Raw genomic sequence first — 9,249 nt, 5'->3', positions numbered from 1 at the left:
AGGAGTTTATAGCAGACAAGTATAGCCAATACTGTACTTTTTTGTAAACTGCATCTTTGGCTGACCAGTCCAGTTTGTTGTCTTGGTATACCCTGAAATACTTAGATGTGCTTACAATCTCCACTTCATCAACCTCAATGGAGATTGGTTGCAGAGCGGGCTTAGACCTCCATAAGTCCACCTTCATCTGCTTGGTGTTAGTGTTGAGTTGTAGGTGCATTACACCTCATGATATGTGTGATATGTGATACTTATGTTAAGTCCGATGTGCACAAAGTGAACAGGAGAGGAGGGAGCACAGTTCCCTAGGCTGCTTTAGTACCACATACTACAGTGTCCAAGAGGCAATCTTTCAGTTTGACAAACTGTGGCCACTCTGTTAGGTAGTCCCTGATCAAGTGCACAAGGAGGGCATCCAAACCCAGGAGCGTCTGTCGGTACCTTACCTGTCGCTTCTGCCTTATCTGTCGCTTTGGGGTCCTAGCTGCGTTGCCCTGGTAACAACTGTAAACAAAAGGCTGCGGTTAACTGCTCCGCTCCCTGACAGGATTTTTCGTTCATTCGTGCCAATGAAACAGGAGGCCTCGATTCATGCAGAAGGGTACGTAACTGGGATATAAAAATATATATGTAAGAAAACTATTTAACCTCATAGACTAACATTGTATACGGTACATTCTAACAATATATTTCTAATGTTTTGAGTCATTCCCGTTCATTTGAAGCGTAATTTCGCCCTTACTGTGGCTAGTTTGGATGAGATGACTTGACCCTAGCTAGCATAACATAAATGGCAGCTAGCTCTACACTATTTCGGATATTCGTTAACAATCAGTGTTCAGATAACTAGCGCAAACGTGCCGAGATATCTTGTTTATTATAAAAAATAAATGCTTGTGTTGTGCCATGGCTTAATATGGCGATGGCGTTTGAGATTGTAAATTTACGGGCCACAGATGTGTCTATGGTAAGGCCGACCTGACGAGATAGCTGCCTACTGAGGTTTGATTGGATATGGACATTGTTTATTTCAGAAGGAAAATGTTTGGAGTGGAATTGTTTGGAAGACNATCTTGGGACAATTTTGCTCTTTGGGTCTTTGTGCCAACCATGCCAGCTATCGTAGGGTGCTCTGGGAACTTCTTAGATCTGTTTACTGTATGTACACTTACTGAAATAAGCATTTTGTTTACATAAAATCCCTTGTCATTTCACCACTAGGTTTGAAACCCAGACAGCACGAAGCATCTTGCCGACGTCAAAATCAGATCAACAGACAGGGACATCAGCCTTCTCTTGGGAATAGGCCAGATATGCCATAACAAGAAATGGTAAGTCTATCACTACATAAGATCCATAACAAAATACTCCTAATTAAATCTTAAATGTGACCTGGTTGACCTGGTGGCATTATTGTGTGAATGCTTATGTTGCACACTTAATGAATAAGGTCCTCAAGTGTGTAGTTCGTTGTTTATTTACATTTTCCTCAGCATAACTGAACAGCTGACACCGCTGCCTTTAGGCTAGTGACAATGGACCCAAAAAGGCCTTCGTTTTCGAGATACCCCAACCGGAGGTAGAACAAAACCCAATAATGTTTTTCCTCATCTCTAGGGTGTCCCATACATGAAAATGATTCTTGGCCAAAGTGATTTTAATGCTAAGCCTAAAAATGTTACACATTTTCATATGCACCTCCAAACAAAAAAAGCACCCAAAATGTGACTTCTCTTGGGTTTTGTTCTACCTCCGGTTGGGGTGTCTCCAAATTGTGAGGCCATTGTCACTGGCCTACTTCTGTATCATAACAAAGCCTGTCACTTCCACGTTTCGTTCTTTATGTGACCGAAGTCACTGGGTCTTTCTCAAATGCAAGGCCAGTGTCCTTCCAAGTGTATCAGCCTAATTAGGCACGCCCAGTGATTGGATACCCTTTATTAGTCATACCCAGTGATTGGATATTCTGTAGAGTTCACCAAAAAGTATCCAATCACTGGGCGTGACTAATTAGGCTGACACACTTGGAAGGACACTGGCCTTGCATTTGAGAAAGACCCGGCTACTGCACCAGAGAGGGTCTCTGCACTCATTGCTGGTCCTATGATGCCATCTATTGGCGAAAACGTGCAAAAGCATAATTAAACTAAAAGACAACTTCTGACAGGACAACAAAAAGACAGGGAGTGAGAATAAGGGAATAACAAAAAGCCAAAAATGGGGGGTCCACTACACTTGCATATCTGATTGATGCTGTCACTCATTTTCTAGTCTATATCTTGGACTGAAAAAGGATTACATTATTATGTTTTCAGGTGTTTTGCCCCTGCGGTTGTGAAGAGGATGCTGTGGAGGTGGCAGCATGAACGTGTCACACAGACATTGGCTAAACAACTCGGTAGGTACAACGAAATAAAATAAACCACCCCCTCAACCCTGTTTATGCTGCACTGTACCTATTATAACCAGTTTTTATATAGACCATTATTTGAAATACTATGAGAGCCTTTCTGTTAGCATACTGTACAGCAGGGATGGGCAACTGGAGGCTCGGGCGCCACATGCAGCCCAACTTCTCACTTAAAAAAAAAAGACAAAGGACAGTTTTTAACCCCCTATAAATCAATAGTGTAAGCATTCAGGTATAAATAAAGAAAAAGTGAAGTATCCTTTTGTAAATTCTCTCAAGTGCGTGGTGATGTGGCCCACTGATTGTGGTAATTAAAAATGTTGGCCCACCTTATAATGAAAGTTGCCCACCCCTGCTGTACAGCCTACATCACTTGTACATGTCCTTACCAAATAGGACACTAGCTAGCTAAATGTAACTAATATGGCATTGTGAAAGTTGTATGCCTAAATGTAAACCATAATATTACATTGTGATGGACAGAATTCAACTAAACCAACATATTACATTGTGAATGTACAGTGAGTCCAATATGTATTTGATCCCTTGCTGATTTTGTTGGTTTGCCTACTAATAAAGACATGATCAGTCAATAAATGTTATGATAATATGTATTCTAATATGGAGAGACAGAATATCAAAAAGAAAATCCAGAAATTAACTGAAGAGAATATATATTAATTTATTTCCATTTCCTCGAGCAAAATAAGTATTTGATCCCCTGCCAACTGATTACATTTCCGGGCCCACAGACCAGATGGGCACTTCCGATCAACTTGTCATCTGAATTAAAGACACCTGTACATACTAACATGCATAAAAGACATATTGAATCAGCAGAATCAGTCCATAGTATGAGTGAATCAGTCACACTCCAACCTCACCAGCATGGGAAAGACCAAAGAGTGGTCAAATGATATCAGCGACACGATTTTAGACCTGAACAAAGATTAAATGGGCTGCAAAGCCACAAGAAAGAGACTGCGTATTAATGACCCAGCTGTTGATGCATTTCTTCCAAAATGTGAGGAATACAAAATGACTATCCATCAGCCTATCTGGGGTTCTGTACAAGATTTGACCTTTTGTAGGGATTTGATAATCATGAGAACAGAGAGAAAGCACCCTAGACTTGTACGGGATGAATTAGGCAATGACATCAAAGCTACTGGGACCAAAATGACTGAGAAAACTACTGGTAGCACTTAATGCCACAGAGGTTTAAAATCCTGTAGTGCACACATGGTACCTCTTCTTCAGAAGGAACCTGCGCAGTCCCACTTGAGGTTTGTCAACGAACATCTGACTGGTGTAGGATATGATAAGGAGGAGCTGTAGTCAGATTAAACCAAAATCAAGCTGTTTGGCATTATTACAATTCAATGTGTTTTCAGAAAGAGTACTGCTGCCTATGATCCCAAGAACACCCTCCTCACCATCATGCATGAAAGTGGTATCATTATGGTTTGGGGGTGTTTGTCTGGCCAAGGCACAGGACAACTTCGTCAACGAATGGATGGAGGGAGACATGTAATGTGCAATCCTGAGTGCAAACGTCCTTCCCTCCACCACTACACTGAAGGGTGGGCCATTTTTGGATCTCCCAACATGACAATAATACACAACATACAGTCAAAGCAACGAAGGAGTGGCTCAATAAGAAGCATATTAAAGTTGTGAAGTGGCCTAGACAGTCTCCAAATATTAACCCTATAGTAATTCTATGGAGGGAACTGAACCTCCCATTTACCAAGCTACAGCCACAAACTATTAATGTTTTAGAGATAATGTGCAAAGAAAAATGGGCAAAAATATCAACTAAAAGAAGCATCTGACCTCAGTGCTAGACAACTAGGACTTTGCCACAAAGCACTTTATCTTCTTTAGCTAGAGGGGTCAAATACTTATTTGCCTAAATTAAATACAAATAAATTAAAATATATTATTTTAAGTTATTCTCTGGAATTTCTTTTTGATATTCTGTCTCTCCATGTTTGAATACATATTATCATAAATTTATAGACTGATCATGTCTTTATTAGTGGGCAAACCGGCAAAATCAGCAAGGGGTCAAATACATATTGGACTCACTGTAGTTGCATAGTGATACTGAGACCGACTTATTCCTGTCTTTATTTGCCAGGCTTCTACACTTGACAACAAATGTGCTCTACGGTAGGTTGGTTATTACAACCCATATACAGCCCCTGGCAAAAAGTAGGAATCACCTGTCGTGGAGGATGTTCATTCAGTCGTTTTTATTTTTTAGAAATATGATGGATCACAGACCCGACTCAGAACTGAACTCATTTCAGCTGGCGGCTAACTGGTCTCATAGGAGTCCATGTTAACTGCTAGCTCGGAGGTAAAATTTGCACTGCCATTCTCAAAGAACGGTTGAAAGTACAGGAGAAAGGTAAACGTCAGTTATTTAACTCAAGGGGGTGTGTAATATGAGCTTATTTCAAAAAATGGGACAGTATCACTTTTAAATGGTCAATGGCAAGGTCCCAACCTGTAAAGATGTTCTGTCACTGTAATCAGAGACATTTGAAGCCAAATTGATGAAGGATACCGTTTTTTTTCTCATTAATACTATTACTCCGAGGCTGTACGTTGTTCCAAAATCCAGAAAAAGTTTTTGAAGTGCTTGTTTGTGTGTTTGTTTTTCATGATTCCATATATTTTTTTTCCTCAGAGCTGAGTGATTCCATATTTTTTTCCCCTATGCATGCTCTAAAAAAAGTAACTCTTTCTTACTAACGGAATTACTTTTCATGATTTCTTTTGGTGTTTCTTAAGGCCAGACAGTTGCCCTTTGAAATGAGTTCAGTTCTGAGTCGGGTCTGTGATCCATCATATTTCTTAAAAATAAAAATGACTGAATGAACATCCTCCACGACAGGTGATTCCATACTTTTTGCCAGGGGCGGTAAAAACCTAACTTGCTCAGCCTCTGAGGCACATAAAAACGTGAAATTAGTTGCATCATCTTGCATGAGAATGGACAGGAGTCTGCATATTGGAATGCACCCATGTCACTTCAGGCGCCTTGGACAATGCATCGTGTATGCAGCATCAGGCTAAAATGGGTTAATAACACGCACACACGCACGCACTCTCCTCTAATCTTCTCTCTTTGCCAAACTTTAGATGACATTTCCAGCATGTCCAACTCATCAGCATCAGGGGAGATTCGGTGAAGGTGGTGCACCATCCAGGACCAGTCATGGGTCACCAACACCTCTGCAAAATCTACACTTCTTGTGAACCCTGTAGAACAGTGGTTCCCAACCTTTTTCTTAAGGGACCCATGTTTTTACTATTGTAAGCTTTGGTGACCCAACCACGCGAGCGCCCGCACGACACGGAGTCACAAGATGCCCTCCATTTCCTGCGAAAACTTATTTTAGTTATTTTATTCCTCAATTCGTCTTTGGTCAAATATAGAATAAATGTTTAATGTAGCACTTACAATTTGTTGCGTCTATGCATTTATTAGTTAAATGCTTTGTCTTTTATTCAACATGGGCTATATATATTTAAAACGAAACCCCTTAAAATCAAGAGGGCTCCGCGACCCCCTGTGGATCTTTGGCGACCCATAAGGGGGGTCCCGACCCATAGGTTGGGAACCACTGCTGTAGAAGACACTACAACCACAAAACTGCTAATAAACCATCACATACTGCATCACATCATTGTTCTCCATGTGTTACTGCACCCTCGGCACAAGTTCTTTGCTAGATTGCCATCTGGCAGATGCATCAGGACAGGAATGTAGTTACTGTTTGTGATTATATCTCCCCACACTCTTACTTGCTTTGCATGGCAGTGTGTCTCAATGTGTGTTAGAATGGAAGGTGTCGCACCATTGAAGTCAATGGGCAGCGGCATTGCATCAATTTTGGGCCACCAGAAAAAAAACCAAAAAAAAACATTGAAAATGAATGTAAGGTTATGTCTGGTGATTTCTGGTAAATTAGAATGCCCATAACATCAAAGTGGCACTGGATTACTCAACCATTTGCCTCTTAAAAGATAGCTTCTGCCAATTTCAATATGCTGTTGTATAGCTCATGCTACCCTTGACTTGTCAGTACCCGGTGATGCTGGCATTTTTTGACTCAGCTCTTTCTGAGATCTGAGCTACTCTAATGGGGCAGACTTTGATTGCATTAAAAACCTTCTTAACATAGTCCTAATCCAAATACTATCCCAAAAGGTATCACTGTCTGTTTGCTAGTTGTCTGCTGATGTTGCATAACCTTTTGAATGTTATTGGGAATAAATGAAGATGTTTTTTTGAAATGTAAACAAACGCCTGCCCCCATTACAATGACATGGGTATGTGGAAGAGCTGTCCCTTACTCATGCACCTGTTTAACAAAATGTTATTTTTATTCAAGTATGCTGTGTGTCTAGGGGTATGCAGTGTATAAGGGGGTAGTTTTCTTTTATAATCTTTGTGTAGCAAAACCTCTTCTCAGTTGCATGGCTGAGACTGTTCAAATAGGCTACTGCCTGCCAATACTGCAAGCTTCTACTTAGTTGCATTTTAACCTTGATATGTTATAGAGAATATAATTATTATAGAATTGTTACCAGGTAAAAACGAAAAGCAAGTTAATGTAATCCAGTCACTCAGTCTGTCATAGTAGCAATATCAATGAGTGCATTCCCTCGTATTTTAGCGTTTTGCGTGGTATCTGTGGGGATCAAGGTAAGCAGATCGTGGAAATAGTAGGCTATAGATAGGTTATAGATGTAAAATAGTACACTGTATTAACTTACAGATGTAAAATATTTCGCGGCCAATATAAACTTAATGTACCGGTAGTCGTGTGTTACACGACGTGATACATTAGCTTAGCAGTAAACATAGTAAATCAGGGGGTATAACAAGCCTGTGTCGAAATTCATTTCAGTACATCAAGATGGATGAATGCGACGCGATTTCAATGTTAATGTTCTGCTTCACGGTGCTTTGTTTTTAAATAAAAACGAACAGTCTGCCAGGAAAACTTAGAATTACGATTGTTTATGAACAGGCGATAACCCGGACAGCCTCTAAAACATGGATCGTTCATTTCAGCCAATCAGGTGACAAGAGCGACAGATAAGGCAGAAGCGACAGGTAAGGTGCCGACAGCGCCTCTCCCAATGGAGGGTTGGATGTTGTAGAAAGCGCTGGAAAAGTAAAGGAACATGACTATATGTCCTGTGTAATAGGTATGTGATGGCATCATCCACTCCAACCTTCTCCTGGTATGAAAACTGTACTAGATCCAGTGCATGACTTACTGCAGTCTGAGTGTATGTAACAGCATTGTCTTCATGCTGTGTGAAGGGAGGGCCTCTCGGTTGAAGTCGTTTATCTCTTTTGGATGTGGCTTTTTGGGGACCATGATAAGGCATAATGTGTTCAGAGTTGGTGCCTTACTAAGATGTACACTCGGGTTGAATAAATATTCCAGCTGCTCAGCCACTTCAGCACCACAGGTCTTTAGCAGTCTTGGTGATGTCCTATCCAGTTAATGGGCTTTAACCAGGTCTGCTGTGATTATAGAGAGGAGGGAGGGAGGAGGTGCTGGGTGGTGGTAGTGTGATAAATAAAGACTGCTCCTGGAAGGAGCAATGCTTTATGTTTACATACAAATGGTATGTGTATTACCAAAGCCTGACAGCAGGAAGCAAATGCCTTTTATTTCATGAGCCTACTGTAATAAACAGGGAGGGGAATAGCAAACATATTCAGTGAATTCAAAAGTTCACAGATCCACGCACAGCTTCTTCATTAGGTTCACTCAGGCATTACCTGACATCACTCAGGTGTGGCTTAAGCATCATGTAGGAGCAGGAAAGGATCTGCACACTGCTTGCAAAAGACTTAATTTGTTTGGAGCAATGTTTCGATCATAGATCTAAAGAGGTTTTTTTATTTGGCACCTGCTGATGCTTTTCTGATGGATGTGCGCGCTTTCCACTACACTCTTACCATCATGTCACATGTTAGTGAATTGAATTCAGTGAATTATTTGTTTCATAGCTTTTATTTTAAATTGATTAACCCACTTTCTGCCATTAAATGTTAGTGCACCATATCTGTAGCCCACTGGTGACATTTCACTTAACTTATCCATGTCATCTGATGACTATATAGCTGGATTGACCAAGTAAAGAACTATGATGTCTCACACTTCTCTTCATCCGGTAGCAGATCATTTTATTTTTACAATATCATTTTGGCAAATCATTTTTGGCAAATAGGCGGAAAGGTAAGGCTAGGGTCTGTTTGTTAAACTAAGGGAAATAACAGTGTGTCAAATACACTAGACTTCAATCCAGCAACCACATCATATTCTACAGCTAAGCAAATGGTTTGGCTGGACCTGGAAGAAAGGGCCAACCAAAGTGCAAGTCAGAAGAGTAATGACGTTATCAATCCTGGTCCATTTGCTAAATATAGGCTTAATACAATTAATTGGGAACAAGGCATTGGAGGTAGACCACACTGGGCATTCCTTTAATGTGCCACGGTCAAGACCCCTCAACTCAAATCCTCTCAGGGGTACCAAGGTTCTGTGCTAGGCCCCCCTGTCTTTGCCATCTTTATCTCATCTCACTGGGCAATGTTGTCCACTCACCCTGCTCCCTGCTATGTTGATGATAAACACCTGTCTGTCCAGCGAGATAACTCCATAGTTTCTGCGTGTACACTACAAACGTTTCAGAACATCTCTTTCACCTCTAGATGTCTAATCTAGATGTCTAACCTTTGTATCATTTCAAGCTATGCATTCAATGTCTACAACTTGAATTACAATAAATAGCTGGGA

At 40.7% G+C, this 9,249-nt stretch overlaps 1 long non-coding RNA gene across 1 annotated transcript; it reads left to right on the top strand.

Moving 5' to 3' along the window:
• Positions 1 to 1,081: 1,081 nt before the first annotated feature.
• On the top strand, positions 1,082 to 5,685 carry LOC134455835 (uncharacterized). The gene is made up of 4 exons (XR_010036166.1): positions 1,082 to 1,331; positions 2,316 to 2,398; positions 4,554 to 4,585; positions 5,564 to 5,685. It is a non-coding gene; the product is annotated as an uncharacterized LOC134455835 (long non-coding RNA).
• Positions 5,686 to 9,249: the final 3,564 nt, after the last annotated feature.

The sequence above is a fragment of the Engraulis encrasicolus genome, chromosome 9, assembly GCF_034702125.1.
Source record: "Engraulis encrasicolus isolate BLACKSEA-1 chromosome 9, IST_EnEncr_1.0, whole genome shotgun sequence".
In the NCBI taxonomy this organism is placed as follows: domain Eukaryota; kingdom Metazoa; phylum Chordata; class Actinopteri; order Clupeiformes; family Engraulidae; genus Engraulis; species Engraulis encrasicolus.
Note: the sequence above shows the minus strand (reverse complement) of the source record. Positions and strands in the feature narration are given on the sequence as shown.